At 38.7% G+C, this 27,811-nt stretch overlaps 1 protein-coding gene and 2 pseudogenes across 7 annotated transcripts in view; all 3 read right to left on the reverse strand.

The window, feature by feature from the left end:
• The window catches only part of ATXN7 (ataxin 7), a 124,384-nt gene that overhangs the window by 48,419 nt on the left and 48,154 nt on the right, over positions 1-27,811 (reverse strand). The window lies entirely within an intron of this gene.
• LOC120617003 (uncharacterized) lies at positions 5,650-5,768 on the reverse strand (annotated as a pseudogene).
• LOC120617011 (uncharacterized) lies at positions 8,781-8,899 on the reverse strand (annotated as a pseudogene).

Below are 27,811 nucleotides of genomic sequence, written 5' to 3' on the forward strand. Positions count from 1 at the left end.
ACACATGGCTACAGCTCAGATTTCCTTAAACAGTTTCTATTACCCTGAATTGCACAGATGGCTAGCTATAAATTTGAAACATACCAGGTACCAACATGATTCTGGGATGCAGTAGCAGTGCTGAGCAGTTTATATGTTATTATCTCATTCTATCTTCACAACTGCCTAGGTAGATACCATTCTAACCCCACTCTAAAGAGAAGGAAACTGATTCACAAAGAGGTAAAGTACTTTGTCTAAATCAATAGCTGGGATTAGATTCTGATTCATTGCAATGGCTTGGTTTTGGTTCCTAAAGGAACACGATTTCTAGAAATTCCTTCCAGATTCCAATTCTAATAATTTGGAATGTCAGGGCTGAACACTTTTTGACTGCATAAACTGATTAGGTAACATAAGCAGCTTCTAGTAGACTACTGACTTCTGTGACTAAGCTTAATAATTTAGTGAAAAATAATAGCCAAACAATGTGCTATTTTCCTTGAAAGCATGCCCACATTGAGTTAAAAATAGTACATGTGGGAGAAGGGGAAAGGTTATAGCTATGCAATGATCAACATGTAATAAGCCATCTTCCATGGCTATAGTTTTGTGACATATTATTTTTAAAAATAAAAATTCAAAGTAGTTTACCTAAAGTGCCATATACCCTTATGTTAAACATCTCCTATACAGGACAAATAAGGAAAATCTAAATGACAGAAATGGCATAATATTCATAATTTACAGCTGAAAAGTCTGAAATGTCTATAAATATCGAATCAATAGTTTTATTAATGACATCGGCTCAATTAGTTTTATTAATTAAATAGTAGTAAAAACAGAATTAAATCATGTGGTCTCAGTTTAGATATAGGCCTCTGTGATGTGCTGGTTTGTGTGGTTTCTCACAGCACTCAATGTCAAAGAATACTGTTTAAAATATATCAACTTTGCCAAATACCAGATACCTCTGGGGACTAGCCACCCCCACCCCTTTATAAATAAGGTAATTTTAAAAAATAAAAAACTGTACCAATACTTTCAAGTAATAGGAATTCAATTGGCCACAATGATGATTATATAGAAAGTTGTTCTTTGTTGCTCTGATTCCTTTGATACTTTTGTTACACTCAGAAACAATGATAAAGCTAAGAGGGTAGGGATCATTCTATAAGGGACCAGGAATCTATACTTTCGTAAAAAGTTCAATTGCCTCAAAAACTTAAGATCATTTTGCAATGATGATAACCATAATGGTACAACAGTGGCATTTACTGAGAGATTACTATGTGCCAGGCCCTGTGCTGAGCACTTTTTATGTTTTACCCTATCATATAGATAACCCCTATTTTACTGTTGGACACGTAAACTTGTCTAATATCACCCAGCAATAAAGCACAACCAGGATTCAAACTCAGGTTTGCACTATCTGTGAGCGTAGTTCCTAATTTCTGATTAGCACATCTCATCTCCCTAAAAAGCCTGCATGTGTGCACATATGCGCACACATAGAATCCATGTGGAAAAAAAATAGTATACTTATATCTTGTCCATGCTACCCTATGAAGTTGAGTTCCTGTTATGAAAATCTAAAGCAACTTTAATTTTAGCTTTCTAAATTCTTTTAGATATCCATATTTGGAAGTAACTTAGAGGACAGAAAATAATTTAAATAAAATGTCTTCTACAGGAAAAAAAAAAAGAGTTCTATATCTTTTTTCTGCACTAGGACATTCCAGAGGCCTTAGCAACAGGAACAGAGTGTGGAATGTTGTGGCAACAGAGAAAATGAAACAATTTTTGTGAGGGACAGTATGTATGTTTCTGAGTATTTTTAAAGCATAAATTTACAATCAGCCCATCTACAAATTAACATATGGAACTAGCCCAAATGCAAAGAAGGAAAAGTTTAAGTTTACAACAATAACGAAATAGAGTTGATAAAAGAGTTCCTACTGGGTTAAAAAAAAAAAGTTTACAAAATACACTTTAAATATACAATTTAAACCATTATGTACTTGAAAATAATAAAAAGTTTTAAAACTGCATTTGACCCATGGACTCTGAACTAACTTGAAAGAACAGATTTTATTGTGTGTAAATCCTAAATCTTTCTCAAGATTTGATCGCCCTAATCTTCCAATTAGAGAGTGGCCCAGCACCCACTTCTAGGCTATCATGTACTTTTGAGACCCTTGGCCAGCACAGTAGGAAGGACTGGATTTAAGCACATGGACATGTGAGCATATGTGTGTAGAACCTCCACAATCAAATGCAGAATGAATGCCCCCTCCCCGAAATCCGACTCTGAACAGGAGCAAATCTAATCACAGTTACTTTGGTGCTGCTATTCCAACAGCACCAATCAACAAGGACTGCACCGATCAACAAAACTCGAGTGTAGTAGTAAAGCATTTCACCTTTGCAGTATCCCGGGTTTTCTCCCTTCTCCCATGCTCCCAAACTTCTATATGTCAATGACTCCCACAATTCTATCTCCATTCCAGATGGCTCCCGAACTCTGTCCAGACTCATGTAACCAGCCTACTAAACATTGCTATCCTGACATCTTCTATGCATCTCAAATGAAACAAGCATGTCCAAGAGAACTTCACTTTCTACCATGCCCTGTCCCCACCCCCAAAACCCTCCCCACTTTGGGTAAATGACATTATTCATCTCCCCAATTGCTCAAGCTACAAACCCAGATGTCATCTATGATTCCTCTTTCCCTCTGCTGGTGGCATACCTAGGCTATCGCTGTACAGCCTGTCAGCAGCACCCTCCAATGGGCTAAGGAAGAAGTCTCCCACGTAGTTTACAATCCCTTCCACAAAGCTGCCAGAGTGGTTCTTTGAAGTCCTCCAACAAATGTCACTACCATTAAAATTTCTCTAGTGGCTTCCCACTTCTTTAAAATAAAATCCCAGCCCTTACCTCAGTCCTCAGGGCCCTGCCAGATATCTACCTACCTCCTTCTCACTCTGTCTTCTTCCTCCCTTCTCTTCTCTCCTTGGCTCACTCTGCTGCTATAGGCACATTGACCACCATTCTCTTCTTAGACCTCGAAAGCTCTTTCTCAGCTAGACTCTGCCCTTGCTCTTCACAAGATGCCTGGTACATTCTCACACATCAGATCTCTCTGCTCAGCTGTCATCTCTTCAAAAGGCTGCCCCCTCTCCCTTATTAGTTACTATCTGTCACAGGTATTTTAAGCAGAGTGGCTAACAATGTGGGCCACTTCCTATTAGTATGAATACAATGTGATCTTGGGCAAGTTCTATAACCTCTTCATGTGTCAAATGGTGAAGATCACAGTACTTAATTCAATGGGCACTTCACCAAGTGGAAAGACTAAGAGAATTAATTCATGCAATTCCTTAGAAGGCTCTAATAAGTGCTCAATTTCCCCCGACAGCCTGTGAGATAGGAGTCATATACTTTCATTGTATTGCTCAGGAAACTAAGGCACGCAGATAATGAGGTTCGTTGGTGGCAGAGTCAAGATCTGAACCTAGATCTGCTCACAGGCCCAGGTAATTCCCAACATTTCTCCCAAAACACTGTCTCTTCCATGCTATTCCCAGTACCAATGTCCTGAGGTAAGGGCCCGGTGGCCTCCACATACACTCCATATCCAGGACAGATCTCACAGAGCCAGTTTCTTCCCTCTTCAGCTTCCTCCATTCTGCTACCAAAGCCACCAACCTACAAAGCAAAAATGCCATTCCTCTTCTTGAAGACCTCTGCTTGCTCCAAAGTGGGGCTTGGACCACTGACCTATCTCTCTGTAAGCAAAGCCCCCAGTACTCTGACTCTTCCCATCTCTCCAGTCTGAGTCAACCTACTCTAGTTTGAAGACTATCGTGGCCTTCTCAGAGCCTGCCTTGTTATCCTACAATCCTACCTTTGGCCAGAATAGCTCCTGTAGCACAGAAAGCTCTTCCTTCTTCTTTCTGCAATTCCCACCATTCAACAAGAACCAGTTCCATTGCCCCCTCTGTTTTACTCCTACTCATACCATTCATACCTCCATTACATTCCTTCACTCAGTGATTCATGATTTAGGAATAGTAATTCATAAGCGAACACCTCTGTAGTCTTGACGGCAGATTCTTTGTTTTACCTAGCACAGCTGCTATGAAGTGAATTATCACTGTGTGTTTGTGAATTAACGACTGATGCCTAGAACTCTTTCATAACTTCCAGGTGCTCTTAGGATAAAAATTCTTGACCTGGCCCGCAGGCCTTGAACAGCCCAAAACTACCTTTGCGCTTGGGCCCTCTGTCCTTCATATTGTCCTGGAGCACACCATGCTCTTTCCTGTCATAGCACCCTGGTGCTTGCTGTTCCCTCTGCCTGGAACTCACTTCCTCCAGATCTTTACCTGCTTTTAGTTCATCCAGTCTCAGGCTCAATGACACTTCCTTAGAGACTTGGCTAGGCAGGGCTCTGTTACTCACTGTCAGAGCACTAACTTAGCCTTGCCACACAGCACCATCCCCCTTTGTAAGTATCCATCTAGCTGTGTGAACCTTGATCTCCTTCCACTAGACTAAGTTCCACATCTGCCCTGTTTTCTGCTCTAGTGACAGTGCCTAACAATGCCTAACTTGACTGACAGGAAGAAGCAAATGAATTTGTGTTAAATGTTATTTGATGGAGAATAACTGAAGTATTCAAATAAGTCCCTGTGGTACCATTATCAGTAAAGGTTATAATTGTGCCTTTATGTCATTTAATGACATAGTCATTCATTACAATTGGGTATGCCATAGTGAGACAAAATTCAAGGATGAGAATGTTTCCTTTGAACACATGATTCCATTCTAGAAGGAAGTTTCTGGTAAAATTTTGTGGGTCTGATTCTCAAATATGCACCTTGGCAAATTCTTTTTTTCTAGTGTGTGCAGTGCAGAAACTAAGTAAATCTGGAGTCAGATTACTTGAATTCAAGTGCCTATTCTTCCCCTGCTCTTCTTACCACCTATGTGAATGTGAGTGAATTACTTAACCTCTTTGAACTTCAGTCTCCTCATCTATAAAATACAGTTAACAGGATCTATGTTTCATCGTGTTATTGTGAGAATGAACTGATCCGTGAAGAGCACTCGGCACTGAATATATAGTAAACAATAAATGTTAACAAAAACACAAGTATACATTCATTAATATGTCTACTACAAGGGCCTCAGTTCTCACTAATTAAACTTGTAGAAGACTGATAAATCCTCACTTAACGTTGTTGATAGTTTTCTGGAACTGTGGCAAAATGATGTATAATGAAACTGCTTTACCACAGGCTAATTGATATAAACAAGAGCTAAGTTCCTAGAGTATTCATCAGTATTATATCAAAATGACCCACTGAAGGAAAGGAAACCATGTTGATGTTATTCGAGGACCTGCTGTACACCAAATAGCAACTATTTTACAATGTGAGCTTAACTCTCAAGTAGTCCCCTGCTCCTATTGCTGACCACACACTCCCCTCTGTAAGCAATGGAAGGCTGGGGAACAGCGGAGCAGAGTGTCCCTAGTGCTCCCCCTGCAGAGGGCCAGGGCCCATGCTTCAGAATTTCAGCTCTACCTGGCAAGCCCAAGAGAGAACCCAAGATTTAATTAATTAACTAATTAATTATTTTTATTTATTTATTTATTTTTAATGCCTATAGCACCTGGTATTCCTAGGCAGTCTCCCATCCAAATACTAACCAGGCCTGACCCTGCTTCGCTTCCAAGATCAGATGAAATCTAGCATGTTCAGGGTGGCATGGCCATAGATTTTAAGCAAGGAATCCACATGATACAATAGGTCACTCTGGCATGAATGTGGATCCACTTAGGTAAGCAGTGGGCGGAGGGTGATCCCCAAGGGCTGATGCAAAAATCAGAATGAGACAGAAGTGCCTGTGTGATGAAGATGGGGGAAACGAGACTGAAGACATGTTCTGGAGGACCTTGCAAAGAGCTCAGGAGACTGTGGATGGGTTTTGAGGCAGAGGGAGGAAGTCAAAGATGGGTCTACATTTTATTCCTTCCTCACTGAAGTGAATGTGGACACGTGGATGGTGAAAGACATAGATGGAAGAATTTAGTTTGCTAGGGCACAGAGCCTAAACACACAGCCTCTGGAGCCAGACTGTGTTCAAATCTCTGCCCTGCAAATTATTAGCCTTTACCTCAGTTTCCTCATCTATAAATGGGTAAAGTAATAGCACCTCCCTCAGAGGTTGTTAGGAGGACTAATAAAAGTGAAATGCTTAGAACAATAGAAATATGAGTTGTTTTTTTTTTTTTTAAATCATTTTCCCCATCACCGTCCACTCTGGTCTTTGATCTAAACAGTGGCTGTGCTCCCCTCTGCCTATTCTACACTCCTTTCCTCCAGTAACCAGTAAAGTTTTTAAATCATAAATGTCATCTGATGTGATTAAACCCTTCACTGGTTCTCCAATGTAGTCAGAATGAAATTGAATGATTAGAAGGCTCTGCCTGACCTCTGCAACCTCAAGACACAGCTTTTTCCTCATACTTTCCACTCTAGAATTCCAATCTCCTTTACAATTATGCTGACATGCCAGTCACTTTCTCATCTCTGGGCCTTTGCTAATTCTGTCCCTTCTGTACAGAATGCTTTGCCTAGCTGGCTCCAGGTCTCAGTCTACTTTCCATCCGAAAGACCTTCCCTGATAACCCAATTTAAAGTAGGCCCCTATCGTTTCAGACAATTCTCTCACTTATTAGTTAATTTATTATTTGTTTTTGCTAGCTCCCTCATTAAGATATAAACTCCATGAGGGCAGGGGCCATGTCTGCATAATAGCGTAGTGCTGGGCACACAGTAGGCCCTCAACAAAAGAATGGGAGAAAGGCCTCTGGATCAGACTTCCCAAGTTCAAATCCCAATGCCATTACTCACTAGGAATGTGTCCTTGGGCAAGTTCCTCTGCCAATATCCTCATTTGTAAAATGGGGACAACAGCAGCTACCTTAATAGATACTGATGAGAATGAAGTGAGTTACTAACATAAAGCTCTTAGAACTATGTCTGGCACACAACCTGTGCTAGGTCTGTCTTACCTACTATGATTATAATTATTTCTATTTTTACTGTCAGTAGGTTACACTGGCCACTGCTTCTAATCTCTGCTGGTCTACAGCCACCACCTCCTATAACACTATGTATTAAATACTTACTGTGTGTCAGGTAGCATGGCAGCACTTTACATATATCACTCATTCATATATTGAATGCCTACTCCACCTAGATGCTATTCTAGGTACGGGGTATGTAATGGTGAACAAAAAATCACAATGACAATTCTGAGAAGCATTAATACATATAACAAAAATAATAAAAGTTTGCAATTACTGAATACTTCCTATGTTTCAAGTAAAGTGCTAGGTATTAACTTATTTGATCTTCACATACTACCTGTCTCTCAGGGCCATTTCCCCCACTTTGTAAATAAAGTGGGACACAAGGAGAGATTACCTCCTTTATGTTACAGAGCCCAAATGTGTGGAAGCTAAGATTTGAAGGTAAGCTACTCCCTTTAAAGTACATGCTTATTCACCACCTCACTACATGAGATTCTCCACTACTCAGTGCCCCGCTGCTTCTTCTAAGAAATCTCTATTCCTCTGCCTTGTTTAATCAGTCAACCAATGCGTCCTACCTAAAAGAAGATTTCTTAGGCTGGACTGTCTGCTCTCATTGCTACTCACTTAGATACTAGGACACTCAGCCCTATTGGTGTCTGAAATACTTCTAAGTAATCTAATGGACCTAGAAGGCTGGATGCATATAATTTGGGCTTTTACTATAGTCAGTCTCACATGTATTTTAATTGTGGGTAATCAAAAGTAATATCAATGACATAAAAAAGTTTTTAACTGCTGTTAAATGAGCTTTAACATCTCGACTGGGAAAGGATAAAATAGAATTTCGTTTCCACCCTCCACACACACTTCAACCAAATTCATATCCTGTGCTCCAATAAATCAAAGGAACTGGACATTCCTTTGACTATAAGATATCAAATGATGAAACCAACCAGTCACAAAAAAAAAGGTCAATCAACAACCTGTTAAAACGTATGTGGTTTGGGGACATGTATAAACTAGTCAATAAAAACTGGATTAGAAAAATGAGATGTTTCAAGTAAAAAAGCAACCAACCAAACACCAGAGGACCAAAGAGTTAAATAGAAGAAAACAGTCCTATCTAGTATCTATTAATCACTAACTACAAGTGACCAACCTTACATTGACTCTCCAAAGGTAAAGTCGCAAGTGCTACTGTTGTCACTGCTTATAGTAAAACTGAGATACAGCACCTGAGATAGAACAGAGGAGGCAAATATCATAATCCTAGGGAACCTAAGTTAGGGAAGGCAGGTTGGGCTACGAAGGTGACCAACATGGCAGTATACATAATAGGCTCTCTCATATTTGTAAAATCTCTAAATGTCTTACTAAAAACGTCCCACAAGGTTCAGGACTTTTAACAGATAATGAAAGTGTAGTAAGTGTCTTGAGTTTGGCTCAGATTCCTCAAGCCAGAGAAAAAAGTACTCTTTAGGTCTCCTATCTTAATGGTCACAGTGAAAAGGAAGGTGTACACAACTCTATGTTCGTCCTCAAAACAAAGCCTTGCTGCTTGAAGCATGGTCATGCATCAATAACCTCTCTATCGCCAAGAACCTGGTTAGAATTACTGAATTTCAAGCCCTGAACCACATCTACCATTTCAGAATCTCTTTACGTTTCTTTCTTTTTTTTTTTTTTTAAACGCCTACAGCACCTGGTATTCCAAGGTAGTCTACCATCCAAGTACTAACCAGGCCTGACCCTGTTTAGCTTCCAAGGTCAGAAGAGATTGGGCATGTTCAGGGTGGCATGGCCGTCGACCAGATTCTCTTTAATAAAGATTCTCAGATGTTTTCTATGTTTGAGAAGTGCTTAAAATAATACATCATACAATGTGGACTGAAACGTGAATAATGTTACCAATATTTGAGAAATTATTCATATCATAGTAATCCAGGCTTTTCCAAACCCATCTAACAAATTTATATTGAGTGTATTTGCTCAATGTATCTTGTTCAAATGTATAGTTAGTATACTGTACATTACAGAATCAATGTATACTGTATAAAATAGACTGAGTATATTGGTCAGTAGTTTTCAATTATTGTGATGTCCCTGGTTTTTCTATCAGGTTAATAGCCTCATAGAATAAGTTGAGAAGTGTGCTCTTCTTTCCTATTTTTTAGAAAAGTTTGTGTAGCCTGAGTGCTAATTCTTAATACATTTAGTAAAATTCACCAGGGAAGCCATATGGACCTGGGCTTCTCTTTGTGGGAAGTTACAAAGTTACTAATTCAAATTCTTGTATTAGGTCTATTTAGATTTTTCTAATTCTTGAGTCAGTTTTGCTAGTTTGGCAGTGTCTAAGAATTTGCCCATTTCACCTAGGTTACACATTATGTGTTGGCATACAATTATTCACAGTATTCCCTTATAACCGTATTTCTGTAAGATTGGTTCACAATGTCACCTATTTAATTTGATTTTAGTAATATGAATACTATGGTAAAATTAGCTAAAGGTTTGTCAATTTTATCAAAGTACTCTGTTCTTATCAAAGTATCAACTTTTGGTTCCACTGATTTTCTCTAAAGTTTTTCTATTTTCTAGTTCATCTATTTCCATGTTAATGTTTATTTTCCTTCTGCTTGCTTTGTGTTTACTTTTTTTAGCTTCTTAAGGTAGAAGGTTATTTGAGATCATTCTTACTTTTTAATATAGCTATTTACAGCAGTAAGTTTTCCCTTAGATATTGCTTTAGTGCATAAGTTTGGTATGTTGTGTTTCATTTTCATTAATTTTAAAGTATTCTAATTTCTCTTGTGATTTCTTCTTTGACCCACTGCTTAATTAGGAGTGTGTTGTTTAGTTTCCACATTTTTGTGAATTTCCAGAATTTCCTTCTGTTAATTTCTAATTTTGCTCCATTATGCTTAGAGAAAGTACTTTGTACTTGTGTAATTTCCATTCTTTCATATTTATTGAGGCTTATTTTATTACGGCCTAACATATGATCCTAGAGAGTATTTCACGTACACTTGAGAAGAATGTGTATTCTGCTGTTGCTGGTTAGGTCTAGTTGGTTTATGATTTCCAAATCTTCTATATTCTTCTTAATCTTCTGCCCGATGTTGTATCTATTCTTGACAGTGAGAGATTGAAGTCTCCTACTATTATTGTTGAATTGGCTATTTCTCCTTTCACTGTTAGTTTTTTGCATCATGTATTTTAAAGTTTTGTTGTTAGCTTAGGTGTGTGTACCTTTATAACTGTATAGCCACTTTAGCTTTCTTTTAATTATTGTATGGTATATCTTTCCTATTAACTTTTAACGTTTCTGACTTTGTATCTGAAGTATGTCTCTTGTTGATACCATATTGTTGGATCATAATCTTATTTAACCCATTCTGCTAATTTCTGCTTGCTGATTAGTGTTTAGTCTATTTACATTTAATGTTAATTACTTATACGCTAGGATTTATGTCTGTGATTTTGCCTTTTTTCTATACATATTAAGTCTTTTGTCCTTTTTGTTTAGTTATTTACTCGGTACTTGTGTAAACTCTGTATTCTTCGTTGGGTTAAGTCAGGTCTCTGCTTGGTTAGCTAATTACTATACAGGGACTTCCTTAAATATCTTGAACCAGTAAGTTTCCTAGCCTTTCCTGAGGGGCTCTGTGTTTATGTTGGGGCATGCCGTCAATGCACTAGCAAGCAGTTCACAACTCTGCTTTAGCCTTCACTTTCTGTTTGCACAGAGCCTCAAGGTCAACCAAAGGTGAGAAATAGGGCTTTTTTCAGGTTATTCCTGGACATGTGTACAGCCCTACATATGCATGTGATTTTTTAGATTCCCAGGAATGTTGGAATTCCTTCAAGCCCCTAGTTGACACAAGCCCCCAGTTGACACAAGCCCCCAGTGTTTCCTATTTAGTTTTTTTGGTTATCCTCCTGTTAGCCTCAACTGGTATCACTACCTCAGACATTTTTGATGTTCAATAATTGTTGCTAATTTTTTTTTTTATAAACATCCTAGAGATGAAGCACAGAGTGAGCTTTGAGCCAGCGCAAATAGAGAAGTCCTGAGAATGGAGATTTTTAGGGAGCTACCATACAGTTCAAAGTGACAATTTTCTGGAGGTAGGGCTTTGTGGGACCTCCAAACCTATTCTGTCCCCTCTGGTAGCTTCTAGGCTGCTGTTTTTCACAGCTACCACAAGTTGTAAGCTGTGAAAAGTTACTGCGGAGCTGGGGATGGGGGATGTGGGGGTTGAAAAAAGGAAGACTTAAAACACCACAGAGTTTATTGTATTTATGGAGATTCAGTAATTTTTCTTGTATAAATGTTCAACAGATCCTTCAAGCCTTTAATCTTCAGGATTCTGAAAATGTTAATTTTGAAACTCTTGCCAGTGTTCTCATTGCTTTTATAGAGAAGATTTTTGGAGGTCCTTACTCTGCCATTTGGAAATGTTTACTGAAGTATTATAATGGAGAATAATATCATCAGACTTTTATTATTATTATTATTGTTGTTGTCGTCGTCGTTATTTTCAACATTACTCAGACTGCAGTATGAAGAAGAAAGATTTGTGGCTCAAAAGAAGAAGTGAGAAGGCCAGTTGGTGTTTGTAATAGTACAGGTGAGAGATACAGGGTAGGCTGGACTTGAGGGTGGCAGAGAAAAAATTCAGCTATTTAGAAGGAAATGTTGACATAACTTGGTAAAGGCCTGGATACAAGGGTGGTACAGAGAATGATGCTAAGTTCTCTGTCCTGCAGAACAGGATAGATAGGTGGTACCAATCTCTGAAAAGAAATCCTGGAAGAATGCCAAGTCTGAGAATAAGGAACGTACACTGGGACATTTGAAATCTAGGTGCCTCTGAGATTTCCAAGAAGATACCAAGGAAGCTATCATCTTGAAGACTCTCCTCTAATTTTCGAGAAATGCTTTATAAATGAAGTTCTAAAACATTATTTCCTCCATATGGAAAACAAAACAAAACAACAAAAAATAGGCAAGGCATATGTACTAAGTGTCAATAATTCAAAGTCAGCCAGGAATTAAAAATATGGTTCTAAGAATGACAAGAACCATGAATAAATGTCTGAAACTACTTAGTGCTTACACTCAAGTGAATTAAAGCTTTCTCTAAAGGCAGCTTTATTTAAAGAGAAGTTACAATAAAAATAAAGATAAATCTTCTCTGTGCCTAAAAAGATTCTGTTGCACTCATACACATGTCAACTTAATGTTCTCATTGATGCCTGAGAAAACAACTCAAATCAGTCAGATTTGTTCATGCCTCCACCCATTCCATAAATACTTGAGTGCCTCCTAGTTGACAGCACTTGGTTAGACCTTGGAAACAGCTGGGAATGGGTTTTTTTTTTTAATTTTTCTGGTCTTGACACTGACTTCTCTGAATATTGTACTTTTTAGTTCTGTAATCATTACTGTTAGGCCTTGCTTCATGCACAAAATTCACTTGTACAGTTGCTTTTTCTGGTTGTGTTTGGGGAGGGATAATAGATTTGTAAGGAAATACTAAGTGGGGGAAAAGAGGAGTGCTGACTGCTGGTTAATTAATTCTACTCCTAATCTCTCTTAATGTTACAAAGGCCTTTTCTGTTTAAACATCTTAGGTACAGTTTATTACCACGAGGAAATAGTAGAGCATTTCAAGTTTGTTTCAACTGTTAGCTCGTTTGCTCATTTCTGTTTCAATAACTAGAAGACCTAACGGGTAATACTTTCACAAGAAAGTTTTATGCATTCTCTTATCTCAGTTTTACTTCAGACACTGCAGTTTCACTCCTGTCCTTCCGGGGGAAACAGGTGGACATACTTGAACAAGGTACTCAAAGCTCACTCACCACAACCATATGCAAACAGATGTGGTTGGCAGACAACACCCTCCACAGCCACAGTTGAGAGTGATGCCTCAAGTTAAACATTCATTTCTCCCCAGTTGTTTGTTTGTTTAGTTTTTTTGAGTGCTTCTAAAGTAAAAGGTCAGGCAAATGTCTAAAATACAATACAACAACAACAGCCACAATGTCAAACATTTATTGAGAACTTACTGGGCCAATGTACTAAGTACTTTATCTGCTTTATGTTATGTAATCCTTACAACAACTCTGTAGTATAGGTACTATTATTAGCCCAAGTTTACAAATGAGGAAATAGGCGTGGAAAGATTAAGTAACTGGCCCAAGATCACACAGCTGGTAAAAGGTAGGGCTGGGGTTAAAGGTTAAATCTAGTTGACTCCAGATACTAGTCCCTAACCAGCATGCAATGACCTGTCACTGGTCACAGAGCTTCATTCCTTTCTTTAAAAAGTATTTACTAAGTCCTCACAGTGTCATCTCTGGGGAAGAGTAAACCAAAAATACAAAGATTCAAAGATCCTTGCAAAATTGAAACAGCTTCTTAGGTTATAAAAATTGTTTAAGACTCTTGTCTGGACAAAACTATTCACATACATTACTTTATACATACTATACATACTACTACTTAAAATTCACCTTTGGCCTAATAAATTATGGTGTATAAAAATTTATATTGGAAATGATTTTAGTGAGCGGGAGTGGGATCTAAATATGCTCAATTGAGGTACACAGCATTCAACTATATTTTTAAAAGACTAACATGATAAACCATACTTTCTCTCCCCATTCAACATATCAGAAATCACTTAATAGAGAAAAGAATTTGATGTGCTAATAAATGGAAACTAACAAACTATACTTTTCCCCCAACTAAGCCTTTGGTCTATTTTATTTTAGTTAACAGATTTCTGTCCTCTCTTGTTACAGAAAACAGCTGACACACTGCCTTATTTACATCTGTGCTTATCAGTAATGACATGGCCATATCTCTGCAAACAGTTGGTTAATTAATTTGTACCCCGTATCTTCTGGCAGCCTGCCTATGCAACTGAACAGCAAAAATAATTACACTAGGCTAAAGCGGGAACATTTCCACTCTCCTTTTAAAGATTTCTTATCGTGGGGCCTGTTGCCTTTCTTTAAATGGGTTTCAGTTGGAGGACACTTGAAAATCAGATTAAGGTCATCAGAAGGTGATGATGTTTCTATTCTTTATTATAGCATGAATATTCCATCAGGATGGAAAGCAGACTGGAAAAGTGACCAACCAGTCAAAGGCACGGAGTACAGACTGAGTAGAATCACAGATGAAGAAAAATCAAGATAGACTTTCATATCTTCTATTATGTTAGATCTGAGATGAATCAATCAACAAATATTTACCTAGAACCTACCTAACAGGCAGTCCCTTACTTTCCTACACAAAACCACATGTGAGAAAGTCAAAAAGATTACTAGGGTCCTGTTATCAATACCACAAATCACAAAATTTCTAATTAGACCTTTGACACTCAGTCTCCAGGGATATATTTCTAGTACTTCAAAGGCAAACACAATAGTCTTGTGATCAGCTTAAGCCCACCTAAAATACAATTGACGCCATAGCTTTCTGCATGCCCAATGATTTTCATCTGTCTAGATTTTGACAGAATTCCAGTTTAAGAGAGAATTCAGTTGGTTAGTTTTTAAAGTCAGCTGAAATCATTCTTGAAAATTTCTCAGACACCACATGGAGCCCAACCAGTAAGTCCTACACAACCAGATGTGTCACTGATGTTATAACAGATGGCTGTTTCTAACAGATAAAATAGTTGGCTTGTTTAGGGGCCTTACTGTATAAAAAAAAATCCATTTAATTAAACACCAGAATCACAGGATAATGAGATGCTTACAACTGAGATACTTGAGGGAACTGAGACCAAATAAAGGGAAAGGAATCAATATCTCATAATTATTTGTGTGTATACTATGTTCAAAACAATCTTTTAAGATGCTGAAGAAATGGCAGTGAGCAATATCCTGTCCTCATGGAACTTAATCTTAGATGATTCATACGTCCCATTTCAAGCAAATTTCAGGGCAATAATATACATTGAATAATTGGTGAAATTAGCTATACTATTTTTCTCTTTTGTGCCATCATACAGTATAATTTGCATAAGTTACAAGCACTTATGATACAGCCCTCCTGTAAAAGTCTGAGACATATATTTCTTTGTCACCAGTATCAGAAAACTAGTTTGTACTGTACACTCATCTTTATAGTGAACAAAATGCAGTAAAACAGTCAAATCCACTCAAACACACTATGGAAAGAGCAAAACAGGGACTACTAAAAATACACTGTCGTTACTGACATCATGTGAAAGACTGCAATGTTTTTCATCCCAAGCTGTATTAAAGGGATGTACCATACAAAAGGCAGTTTAAGGATATCATAACAGAACACTGGAAAGTGCAGGTTGTTCGAATGTTTGAGACAGTATGTTTTGAAGTACTGTGCTGAGTACTGGGAAAAAACAACATGGTAAGACAGTCTTTGCCCAAAAACAGCTTCCGCTCCATTTGCAAAGTCCAAACATTCACAGAAATACCATATTCTTTAATTTCAAAGCTGCCATCAAGTGTGTGTCAATATCAGCATTTGGAGAATAAAATAACGTACCCTTCAACTTTATAATCCATTCTGATTTCAAAAATATTGAAACGAGAAAAAAAAGCATCTTGGAATTAAAGTTGGACAGTAATAACTACTCTGGCACTTTATAGGTGCTGCTGCACATCAGTAAACTCTGATGGAGAGGGAGTACTCCTCCTGGTAGCCACCCAAAATAGTTACTGTCGTGCCATAAAGAATCTCAATAAGGGATCTCCTCCATAATATGATTTCTAAGGAAGGAGCTAGCACTCTTTCAATAGCAAAATAGCAACATTCATTCATTCATTCAAACATTTATGAAGCACCTTCCCTGTGCAGATACTGAAGAATCTTTCTATATGCCAAGCACAGAGTGTAGGGCTTCACATACATTAAAGGGGTGGTTCTCAACAGGGGGCAATTATGCACCGAACTCCAGGGGACACTGACAATGTTTGGAGACATTTTTGATTATAACAACTGGAGGGGGTGGTGCTACTGGCATCCAATGATAAAGGCCAGAGATGCTGCTAAATATCCTACAATGTACAGGACATTTCCCCACAAAAAGAAATTATCTGGTCCCAAATGTTGGTAACATTGAGCTTGAGAAACCCTGCATTAATTAAAGCACTCTCAAAATGGCTCTATGGGAGAAACACTACTCTAACATATGCCCTCCAACTAGTGAGGAAACTGAGGCTAGGAGGTATTAAATAAATGCCCAAGGTCAGCAGGGAAGTGAAGAAGCAGGGATCATAACCCAGGAAATGCAATGCTGCTCTGCCACAAGAATTAACACCCTGCAAAAAAACCTCTTGGTGTGATTACAGGAACCCAGAGAGGAAGTACTTAAAAACTGAGTCACCAGGACATAATACTCTTCGTTTCACCCCCTCTTACCTCAGTTCCCATCCAAAAGCATTCCCTTTCTGCCTCTCACATAGACCATCTCTTTCGCAGTGCTCCCGCATCCCATCTTGACCTCTGGAAAGAGGTGTATAAATAGGATGACTGATTTCTAATTTCTCTATCCATTGTTCAAAGAACGGTTTTCATAAATATAAACAAAAATAAAAACAGCCCCCCAAGAACCAGGGAATTTTTTCTCTGAGAATTCTCTTCCCAAAAGTAACTAAACTTCAGCCACTCCTTCCAGTAGGTACTTATGAGGCATCAAGTTTATTATTCCTTCAGTAAGAGCCATTACCCCCTCTCCAGAAAGGTGATTTAACATAAAAACTACTTTGCACAAGTTTATTTCAAGACTTAATAAATAATATAATTTTATAAAGAGGGAGGTCAAGGGAGTTTACCAGTCACAGGGAAATTAATTTCCTCTCTTTCTGTAAAAGAAAGGTAACTGAGACTATAGTCGATATTCTGTTCATTATTCAACTCCAAATCCTGTTATGAGATGTACAGTTCACTCATTGTGGACTTTTTCCAGGGAAGTAGAAAACAGCTTTTGCCTTTGTTTGAGACTGGAGGCCAGCGCTTGCAGAGTAGACAAGGAAAGTCAACAATAGGGTGGCAAAAAATTTTACCCCAGATTTTGTGTAGATTAAAGAGCGAATATTCTAGGTACTCTGTGATTCTCAGATGAAGAACATTAATGTAACAAAGAAGCATATAATTAATTCTTCTTTTAACAACAACACTTTGAAAGTCAGACTGCATTTTCAAATCACAGGGCTCTAAGTTTCTACAGGACAGAAGAATGCAATTTCAAACAGCCCAAAACTTAGGGAGTAGGAAGACAGGGAAAAAAGCTGGATCCTGCCAGTACATTAAGAAGAGACAGAGAAAGGAACTGTGCCCCAAGCCATTGCAATACTTTTCTGTCACCTAGATGGACCTCTAACATTTGAAAAGACTTTCTGGAGGGAACTTTGGTATTATCTAATTAAATATAACCTCCATTTGTCTGTTTATTTACAAAATAAACAGCAGACAAAATTTCACTAGTGGTAAGAAACTTATAAAAGTATGTTAACTGTAGCACAGTTAAAAGCAGCAAAGTGCCAACAGCCTAAATATTCATCCACAGAGGTCGAGTTTAAACAACCATCATAATATTCATAATATAAAAATACTATGCAGTAGTTTACAAAAACTTAGGTTGAGCTACATGCAATGACATGTGAAAGCCTCCTAGGCTTAACAGAAAAAGCATGATGCAGAAATAAAGCCTGACCAGAGGCCCAGGAATGCTGCCTGAAAGAACTAATGTTGAAGTTGGCACTTAAGAGACAAGGGTTAATTTTCTCTCTGTTGGGGAAGGGCATTTAGGGAGAAAAGAGAGAGCAGGGGAGGTTGTCTGGAGAAAAGGGCTATTGTCCCTGCCTGCATAGGGACAGCATATAACTTGAAGGGAGGAGCTAAGGAGCTCTGGTGCCTCGGGCAAATAGAACCTTGTCCATCAGCCACATTAAGTAGTTTAAGCTTTACCCTAATGGCAATGGGAATCAGTGAAGTCAGTTAAACATGGGCAAGTCATTTAAGCAATTAATACTATTAGATGTGAGTTTCAGAAAGATCACCCCAGCTGCTACCTCATGTCCTAACTCTGTCCTTTATCTGTCCTTAATTTATAAACAGGTCCAGTTACAAAACTTCAGATAGTATTGAACTTTTCGTCTATCTGAAAGGATGCAAGTTCACAAGGTATCACTATGACAAAAAATGGTTGTTTTCTCAGGCTGGCCCACTTATGACTCTTAACCTTTAATGCAGCCAGAATACTACATGTTACTAATGAAAATTATAAAAAATAATATTGCTGTGAAAGTATTAAGCAAAACAGAAACTTTAGAAACCAAGTAGAAAATTTAAAAAAAAATCTTGAATATGAGAACTTGAACAAAAGAAAAAACCTGCTTTAATTACAAATAAAATAACAACAGAGACTTGCTACTATCTAAAAAAAGACTGGGTATTTTCACTGGTGGTGCTGAACACTACTGGGTCATAAAGGCCTTTGAATATCTGTTGAAAAGTATATTCTCTCCCCCTAGAAAACTGTACTATGCAAATAAGATACGATTTTGTATGTATTCATGAAAGGGTTCAAGGACCTCTTACGACTCAAATAAACCTAGTTTGAGAATCCCTGATTTCAAAACCCGTGCTTTAGCTCTTCATGTATCTACTCCCACTTCTGCACTTGAGGCTCTTCTTTCTTTTGACGTAGGTTTATCACAGTCACAATTTACATCTATTATCCGTGTTGTGACATGAGGTGGGGGACATTAAAAGAGAGCAAGATTATACCTTTTGACCCAGCAGTTGCACTTTTGGGTATTTATCCAAAGAAAACCAAAACAATAATTCATAAAGATCTATGCACCCCTATGTTCATGGCAGCACTATTTACAATTAGCCAAGATATGGAAGCAACCTAAATGCCCATCAACAGATGACTGGACAAAGAAATTATGGTTCATATATACAATGGAATATTACTCAGCCATTAAAAAAATGAAATCCTACCATTTGCAACAACACAGATGGACCTAGAGGCTGTTATGCTGAGTGAAATAAGTCAGAGAAAGATAAATACCACATGATTTCACTTATATGCAAAATTTAAGGAACGAAAGGAAGAAACTAATCAAAAACAAACTCACGAACATAGAGGACAATCTGGTGATGGCCAGAGGGGAGAGGGTTTGCGGGGCTATGAGAATGGGGTGAAGGGTTAAAGAAGTACAAATTAGTAGTTGATAGATGGTCACAGGGATGGGGAACACGGCTTGGGCAGTTAACAGTAATGTAACGGCTAAGTGTAGAGAGAAAGCAATCGGGGGGATCATTTCATAAACTATATATATGTCTAATCAATGTACTGTATACTTGAAACTAGTAATAAAATTTTAAAAAAAGATAGAGAGAGCAGAATTTAATGTGAACTCTTTTCCTGAAGTTAAGAGTTAGAGGGGTAGGGGGGCAATTTAAAGAGGGTATGGGTATACAAAGGAGATCACGTAAACCAGAAGAAATACAGGCAAGAGCATTGAAAAGAAAGCCAAAAACAAAACAAAACAAAATGGCAATGATGTACCTTCTTTCTGAAGAGACTGCAAAAAGGCCTTGAGGAATAGGGAACACTGGGTCAGCCCCCCTTCATAGCCTCACAGACCAGGGACTTGGCTTGCTTTCTGCAGCAAGAGAAAGTCCATGAGCGCCCTCTCTGGTCTTCAGGGGCTCTTCCTTCCTTGAACCCTAGTCAAGGACAGACACCCAATAACAGGGGTCCCCAAACCCCTGGCCAAGGACCAGTACCGGTCTGTGACTTGTTAGGAACCAGGCTGCACAGCAGGAGGTGAGGAGCAGGCAAGCGAGCAAAACTTTCATCTGTATTTGCAGCCACTCCTCAGCACTAGCATCACGGCCTTAGCTCCAACTCAGATCATCAGGTATTCAATTTTCATAGAAGCTCTAGTCTCCGGTGCCAAAAAGGCTGGGGACCGCTGCCCTATTAGCATAGATACCACACATGGGTATCCCACAGTTATTGCTCACAAAATCTTTATCAAAGCTGTTACAATTTTCAGTAATAACTGCTTTATGTTTCCCTTTCCACATTTTCAAGAGAGTACTTATAAGTAATAGTAAGAAGATCAGTGGAAACAAGAAGTTAGACCTTCCACTACCATATATGCCACTGATTCCAGCTTTAAGGTACCTCTTCTAGACCTCTGTGTTGCATTTAATTCCTTAGCAGTTCTCTGAAACAGCACTGCTCATACTTTCTCATGCCCCATATGGTACTCAGTATATATACATATATATTATATATATGTATGTATATGTATATATGTATATGTGTATTTCATATTAATTTCAGGTATATAGTACAATGGTTAGACATTTATGTCATTTATGGAGTGATCCTCCTGATTACTCTAGTACCCATCTAGCACTACATATAGCCATTACAATATTTACTATATTCCCTATGCTGTACTCTACATTCCTGACTGTTTTGTAACTACTAATTTGTACTTCATTCCTTTACCTTTTCCACCCAGCTCCCTAACCCCCCAATAACTATATTTAACAAAATCAACACACGAGCAAGCTCTTTCGTCTCCACAGAAACAGCCATCCGCCAAGTGTCTTAAAACTTGGTATAAAAACCCTTAGGCAATAGGGGTATGTTAGAACCTACCCCAAATTGTAAATTGTGGGATGTGAAAAAGATCAGGTGGCTGTCTTCCACTCTGGCTCCTCTCTTCATTTGACAGTGCCCAGATATAGACAATAATTATGGCCAAGGCTTTCCAGGGAAAGCTGTGGAGGGGCTACACACAAAGAGATCTTATTACAAGATATTTTCATCAGGCAAATAGGAACTTGAGCGATGATGCCAAACCAACCACTTGTAAGACATATTTCCTACTCATTCCCTAATTACCTTTTTATAAAACTGACAGCACTTAAAATTTACTGGAGATTTGGAAATAAAAATAAAAACGTGTTATCTTTTAAAATGGAAGGAAAAGCTGTCTCTGAATAAGGGATGCTAAATTTTACAGAAATCAAGCATTAAAGTCTGACCTCTCAAAGTATTCAGCACTATTTGAAAACCATTACAATATATATAAAGACCTATTTTCCCTGTTGTTGTTTTTTTAAACCAATTATGTCCAATTTAGTCATAACCATTTTAAAACCCTAAATTCCTGTGAACAGTTATTGAGGTAATTCCCAGTCCCTGTGGATGGATGGGGAGCCTCTCAATCATCTTTCCATTACTTATCAGTCAATTCACCAACAACAGGCAGTGTGAATTCACTGTGTGCAGAGCAAAGACAGGATGCTGGGAGGGGTTTGTGCAGCTAGGAAGAACAGGCAGGCCTGGCCTTCAAGCAAACTCCCACTTGCCTTATGCCAGTCCTGTCACACGTGGGCAAGACCACAGCAATGCAATACAATCAAAGCAAAGAAAAATATCTGATAGAAAGTTCTATTGTTGTTGTAACGTATTTCCCTTTTGGGAAGCACCAAGACAAGCAAAGATGGGGAAAAAAGAATGAGAGGTCATATCAAGCAACTTAGTTACTAAATATCAACCAGAACATGGTTTGTTGAATGAGATAGTAAAATACAGTGACTTCGATTTTTAAAAAGAATGACTCCTGGATAATCTTTGGATTACAAGTATCTCTGTGCATTATTATAAAAGACTGTATCAGCTGAAGATACTGTCCTAAAGCATACATGCCCTTTCTAAGTTATCTCTATCTGTTTCAGCTAACAAACTATTAGGATTTGCATTTTTAGAGTTAACCATTTCTCCACCCCATATTCTACAAATTACATACACTATGGATTTTAAATGAATCTTTGCATAGTCTCACACATGTGTGCACATCCCTCCATCCAAGGTTTTAAGTCCAAAGTTCTCAGATAATACTCCCACTCTCCTTACCAGAACTTCACTGCTGCTGCTATTCCCTAAAACACCAAACAAGCAACTTCCTTAATTTTAAACTGCTCTCTGGAATGTACGTTGATACTCTACCTGTTTACCAATAAATTAAAGCCTATTCCAAGCATTCCCTCATAAATGATAGCTGAACAAGCAGAAATTAGCCACTTTACTCGATAAATCATGGAACTATCTGGCTTTGGGTCTGCCAGACAAAAATTCCAGCTTTGCCACTTATAAGCTGTGTGATTTGGGGCAAGTTAACTTTCCTGAGACTCAGTTTTCTCGTCTTTAAAATGGGGATAACCTAAGTATCTGCTTCGCAATACTATATTAAGGATTAAGTGAGGCAATCCATGTAAAGCTCTTAGTACAGTGCCTGACATGTAGGGAGTGCTCAAATAATGAGAGCTACTATTATTACTATTACTTACTACCAGGTATTGGCGAAGATGCTTAATTTTTCAAGTTCTCAAATACTTTTTAAAAGCATTTTTCCATTATTAACAAAATGGGTATATAAACCACATAGCTATCCGGATTTGACATGTTTTCATAATTCTTAAATGCCATCTATCAAAATCCTGTATTTAAGGAGCAATGTTTTTATTTTAGAATTACTAGTGAGGAAAAAAGAAGATATTTGTGAAATTTCTACTTACCTGGCACTTGATGAATATTTGTGCTTGCCAACTTTATTACTCTATCTGGATGGTTTGGTTTTTAAATGATTAAAAAAACTGTTTTATTTGTTATCCTTGCACAACTACCTCTTAAATGAGAAATCTATAATTCATAGATAGATTATAAACTCACACAACACAGATTATTTTTAGCAACAGCCAACTTTTAAGAAATCATCTACCAAACACAAGATCTTTGAAAGAAATAGTCACTGCAGCTGCCAGTTTACAATGAAAAGCTCATCAGATATGGAGCTAAGTAAGATAAGAGGAAAAGAAAGTATAGCACACAAAATCTACCGTAAACTCTGAGCCTGTTTCCAGTATAGTAGTTCATCAGAGTAGACAGAAAAAGGCCTAAAACAGGAATGAAGGGAAGAGAGAAAATAAATTTCCTATTCAGAGACTGAAAGAAAGCAGAGTTTATCTTGGGAAAGAAAACCCCGATGATGTAACAGAGGTCATGAGGCACACTGTCATTTATTCGTACATATCTGTTATTCCAAAACCAAAACCATTTCTCTTTTAACAGCATATTGTTACTCATCCAAAAAGTGGGTGCTTGAACACGGGAAACATGCCCTATAAAATTTACATACAACAGGGAATGAAATGACATTGCAGTGAACACTACCAACCCTCCCCCTCAAAAAAGCCAAAGAATATCATTAGTGAGTAATCTATACTGTTTTTCTCCTCCAGGTTAGTTTTGCAAATTTAATCAAGACATATATAAAAACTTTTCATGATTCCTTCTATCTGGCATTTAAACCAAAAATCTAACAGTAATGACACATTTTAGCAAGAGTGATGGCTTGCTTTATATTGACACAAGATATTAATGAATAACTTTTGATAAGGGCTACAGAGCAAAATATGGTGATATGGAGGACTCCTTTAAGAAGGTGATACTTCGAGTCCAGGTAGAGAGAACAGCGTATGCAAAGGTTTAGAAGTGGGAAAGAGCCCATTGTGCCAGAGGAACTGGAAGGAGGCCAGCATGCTTGAGGCACAGTAGGCAAAGGGGAAAATGGATGGTGACAAGGATGAAGAACTGGGCAGAGACCAGAATGAGTAGAGCCTGTGAGACGCAGTAAAGTGATCTGGATTTTCAATGGGCTATAAGGCCGTATTTGATCTGCCTCCTCAGCTCACTTCCAAACCCTTAGTCCCTCAGCGTCTGACTTCTACTACCTTCTCCCTACTCACACTTCTCCAGCCACCCTGGCCCCCTTGATGTTCTTCAGACAATCCTGGATCCTCTCTCACCAGAGCCTGTGGGTTTGCTATCCCTTCTGCCTTAAGCTCCTTCAGGATATCCATATGGCTCATGCCTTCATATCCTACAAGTCTTGGTTCAGAAAACTTTCTCACCCTATTTTAAATTATATTCTTCTACCCTTTATTTTTCTCCAGAACACTCACCACCTAACATATATTTCACTTTTCTTTTAAAATTGTTGCCTGTTTCCCCGACTGAAATAGAAGCTCTATGAAGGCAGTTCTAGAATGTTTGCCGTTTTCCTTAAAATTAGAACAATTTGTACAGAGTAAATGAATGCAAACAAGCAGAATGAATGCAAAATAAATGAATGCAAACAAACACCATTAACAAGTTTTATCAGAAAGAAACAATCCTCACTTCCTCAGTTATTACCTAGACACCTGAGGATTTCACATCAAGGAGGCAGGCTACATGCCCCACTGGCCTGCAACTTCAACTCTGTCCACCACCAATTTAATTTCCACACTACTACCATGGTGATCATCCAAAGCCCACCCTCTGGACAAAGCACAAACTTCTTTTCGGAATGACTTGCCTTCTGCTGCATCGAGCTTCATCTCCTGCCCTTCCACTACTCACCCCCGCCCCACAAGGTTACAGCCAAGTTCTAGGGTTCCCTCACCTCCACATCCCCAGATATGTCCCCACCTCAGAAGTTGCTCCCATATCACACCGGCTGACTCATCCATCAAGGCCTAACAAAAGCTCCAATTTTCCCCATCACCTCCCGTGAGTAGCTGTCCCCACCCTGTACTCTGAGAGCACTCTACTTCAAGTTGTTGAGATTCCTGATTTTCTGGGCTCACACTATCACCATTCGAGGTCTAGCAGGCCTTACTGGGAAATTTGAATTTTCTTCTAATTGTACTGGAAGACCTCCAAAAGATACACGACAGCCTGTTTACTTGGCTATCCCTCTCTATCTGTTTGGAGAAAAAGACAAAATTCTTCCTCCTACCCTCTCTCAAGAAATGACCTCCTAACTTCTCTCACTGTCAGTAGGCAAAGGGGAAAATGATGGGAAAGAACTACGTACCTTATCTTCCCACAATATCCCAACTCTACCTGCAACTGACCCGTATGCTTTTCCTCTCATTACAACAGAAGGAAGTCTCTGACTCTATCCAAAACTGACACATTCACTTGGGCTCTGAGTCCTATCCCCTTCCCCAAATCAAGATATCCTTGTGATTATCCATTTTCTCACATGTGCTCAATTATACCTCACTCCTAGATCATTTCCAGTGGCAAACAAACATGCCCTATATAAAATAAATGAAATAAACATAACAAAATAAAATAAACCTTCCCTTCATTCCTTTTATCCATGCCCCCATCCTGCTACTGCCTCATTTCTCCATTCTCTTTCAAAGCTAAACCCTTTGAAGATTTACCTACACTTGCCCTACTCTATTTCCTCAGCTCCAGTTCTTACAGCCTCTTCTAATCAGGCGTCTGTCTCTCCAACTCTCCTGATTAAGGTCATTTATGACCTCTACACTGCTAAAGCCAGAGAGCAATTCCCTGGCCTGGCTTTACTCTATTTCACAGCAGCATCTGACACAGGCAATCACTCCTCACTTAAAGTGTTTTTTTTCTCTCAAATTCTGCACCACCACACTCACCTGGTTTCCCTGTGTCACTGGAGATTCCTCACCCCTTCTGCAGATTCCCCCACACCGCTCCACTCCCTCAATGAGGGCTAAGCCCCTGGCTTTCTGTTCTTTACTGACACTTGCACCTTAGAGGAACTCACCCCATTCCACAGCTTTCCATGCTCTCTGTACGTTGATGAAGAAAATTCACCTGGTGTCTCCAGCCCAGGCTGTTTCACCAAACTCCAGACTGTACACTCAACTACCGACTCCACAGCTGCACATGAATGCCCAATATCAAACACAGTGTGTCCCAAAACAGAGCTCCTGACCCCGAGTCTCTACATTCTCTGCCATTCCTCAGCTTATTAAATGGTACCACTGGGCCCTTAAGTCTCAGATCCCAATCTTTACTTCTCTCTCTCATCTACATCCAATTCTTTACTAAATCATGTCACCTCTACCTCCAAAACTCTCTTAACAGGACAACCTCTCTGCATTGCCACTGCCATCAACAGGATCTAAGTCACCATTACCTCTCACCTAGTCTTTGGGTCCTTATACCCTCTCCCCAATCCATTCACCACAGATCAGACCATTCCCCAGCTGAAGCTACCCCTCCCTACCAGTTGGCTCCCATTAGTTAGGATAAAGCCAAATTCCTGAACATGGCCTCAGGAAAGTGACCACTTTCCCCTCCTTCCAGATGATCCAGTGGTCACTTTTCTCTCATCATTCATATCTCAGCTTAAATGTTAAATTCTCAGAAAAGCCTTCCTGATCATGTTTGTTAGAACCCTCCCCCAACTCTTAACTCATTAGCCTATTTTATTGACTTAACAGCACTCAAAGTCCTTGAAAAATGTTTGTGTATTTACCATCTCTCGCTTCACTAAAGGGCAGGGGCTCTTTCTGACTTGTGTCACTCTATCCCCAATGCCCATCAGAGAACCTGGCATTTAGCGAGTAACTCCATAAGTATTTGCTAATGAAATGCCTGACTTGGGGGTCAGTGTTTTACCTTTTTACCTTGTTTGCAGTTGTACTCTTGGACTCTAGCCCAGCAAGAGGCACAGAGAGTGTGCCTGCCAAAGTTTTGTGGGATAAAAGCTAAATGAATTAATGCAAAACAGCCAAAAGATTCTCATGGCAGGAACCACACTAGACAAATTATCCTGAGTCCTGCCCAATGACAGACAGAGTATGAATCTTGTCCGGAAGTGATGAAGCTGGCAGGTTTGAGTCCTGCCTGTCAATAAATGCTCAAAGTGTTACATGGGTGTCCTTGATTAAGTATGGAATGCCCCAAGTCCAAGTCCTGTAATTGAAGATTTAAAATTGGTACAGAGTGGGATTATAGAGAATGATGGCTTTCATATTCCATACTTCCATTATTAATAAAATCTTTACAATGAATATGTATTAACTTTAATAATAATAATATTAATGTTTTTTCTTATTAAACATATCTGTCTATATAGTTTCCAAAGAGAACAAAGTAACTTAAATTGAGAACTGCTTCAAGTTAAAATGTAAATTTCCTAGAATTGAAAGGCAATTTTCTAAATTCTCTCACCAGGCAGAAAACCCCCTGTAACTACCACCACACATACATAAAATCATATAAGTAGTAGCCTCAGTTATCTCTGATCCAATTCCCAACTTAGTGAGAATAACTTTATTCTGTTGGCTATAATTTACCTTTCTTGCTCAGAAAAAAAGTTTGTAAAACATTACAAGAAGCTATCTAAAGAAACAAACTACAGGCTGCCAGAGCAGGAGAAAGCGCAAATAACTGTTACAAGCAGGGGAAGGTAAATACCCACATTGGGCTTCTCCCTGCAAGTCAAAAGTGAAGACTAAAGGAGGAAATAAGAAATGTCAACACCCACTTCTCATTTTTACTAAGTCCAAGAAAGCTTGAAACTAGGGTTCTATTATCTTGAGCACGCTGAGGTTTCCTCTCTCTATCTACATATTGTCTGCTACATGAAACTGGCATTTCACTTCCTGCTGTTTCCCTGAGAATCCTGGCTGACACTTGATTAGAGGCATGCTCATGACACTGTATTCTCTGATAAAAATTTTTAAAAAATTAGCAACTAACATTTCTTGAACAGTTACTCTGCTAGACACTCACTGTACAAAGTGCTGAGCCTGCATTATACCATTTAATCCTCCCAACCACTATGTGGTAC

The sequence above is a fragment of the Pteropus medius genome, unplaced genomic scaffold (genome assembly GCF_902729225.1).
Source record: "Pteropus medius unplaced genomic scaffold, Ma_sr-lr_union100, whole genome shotgun sequence".
NCBI lineage: Eukaryota > Metazoa > Chordata > Mammalia > Chiroptera > Pteropodidae > Pteropus > Pteropus medius.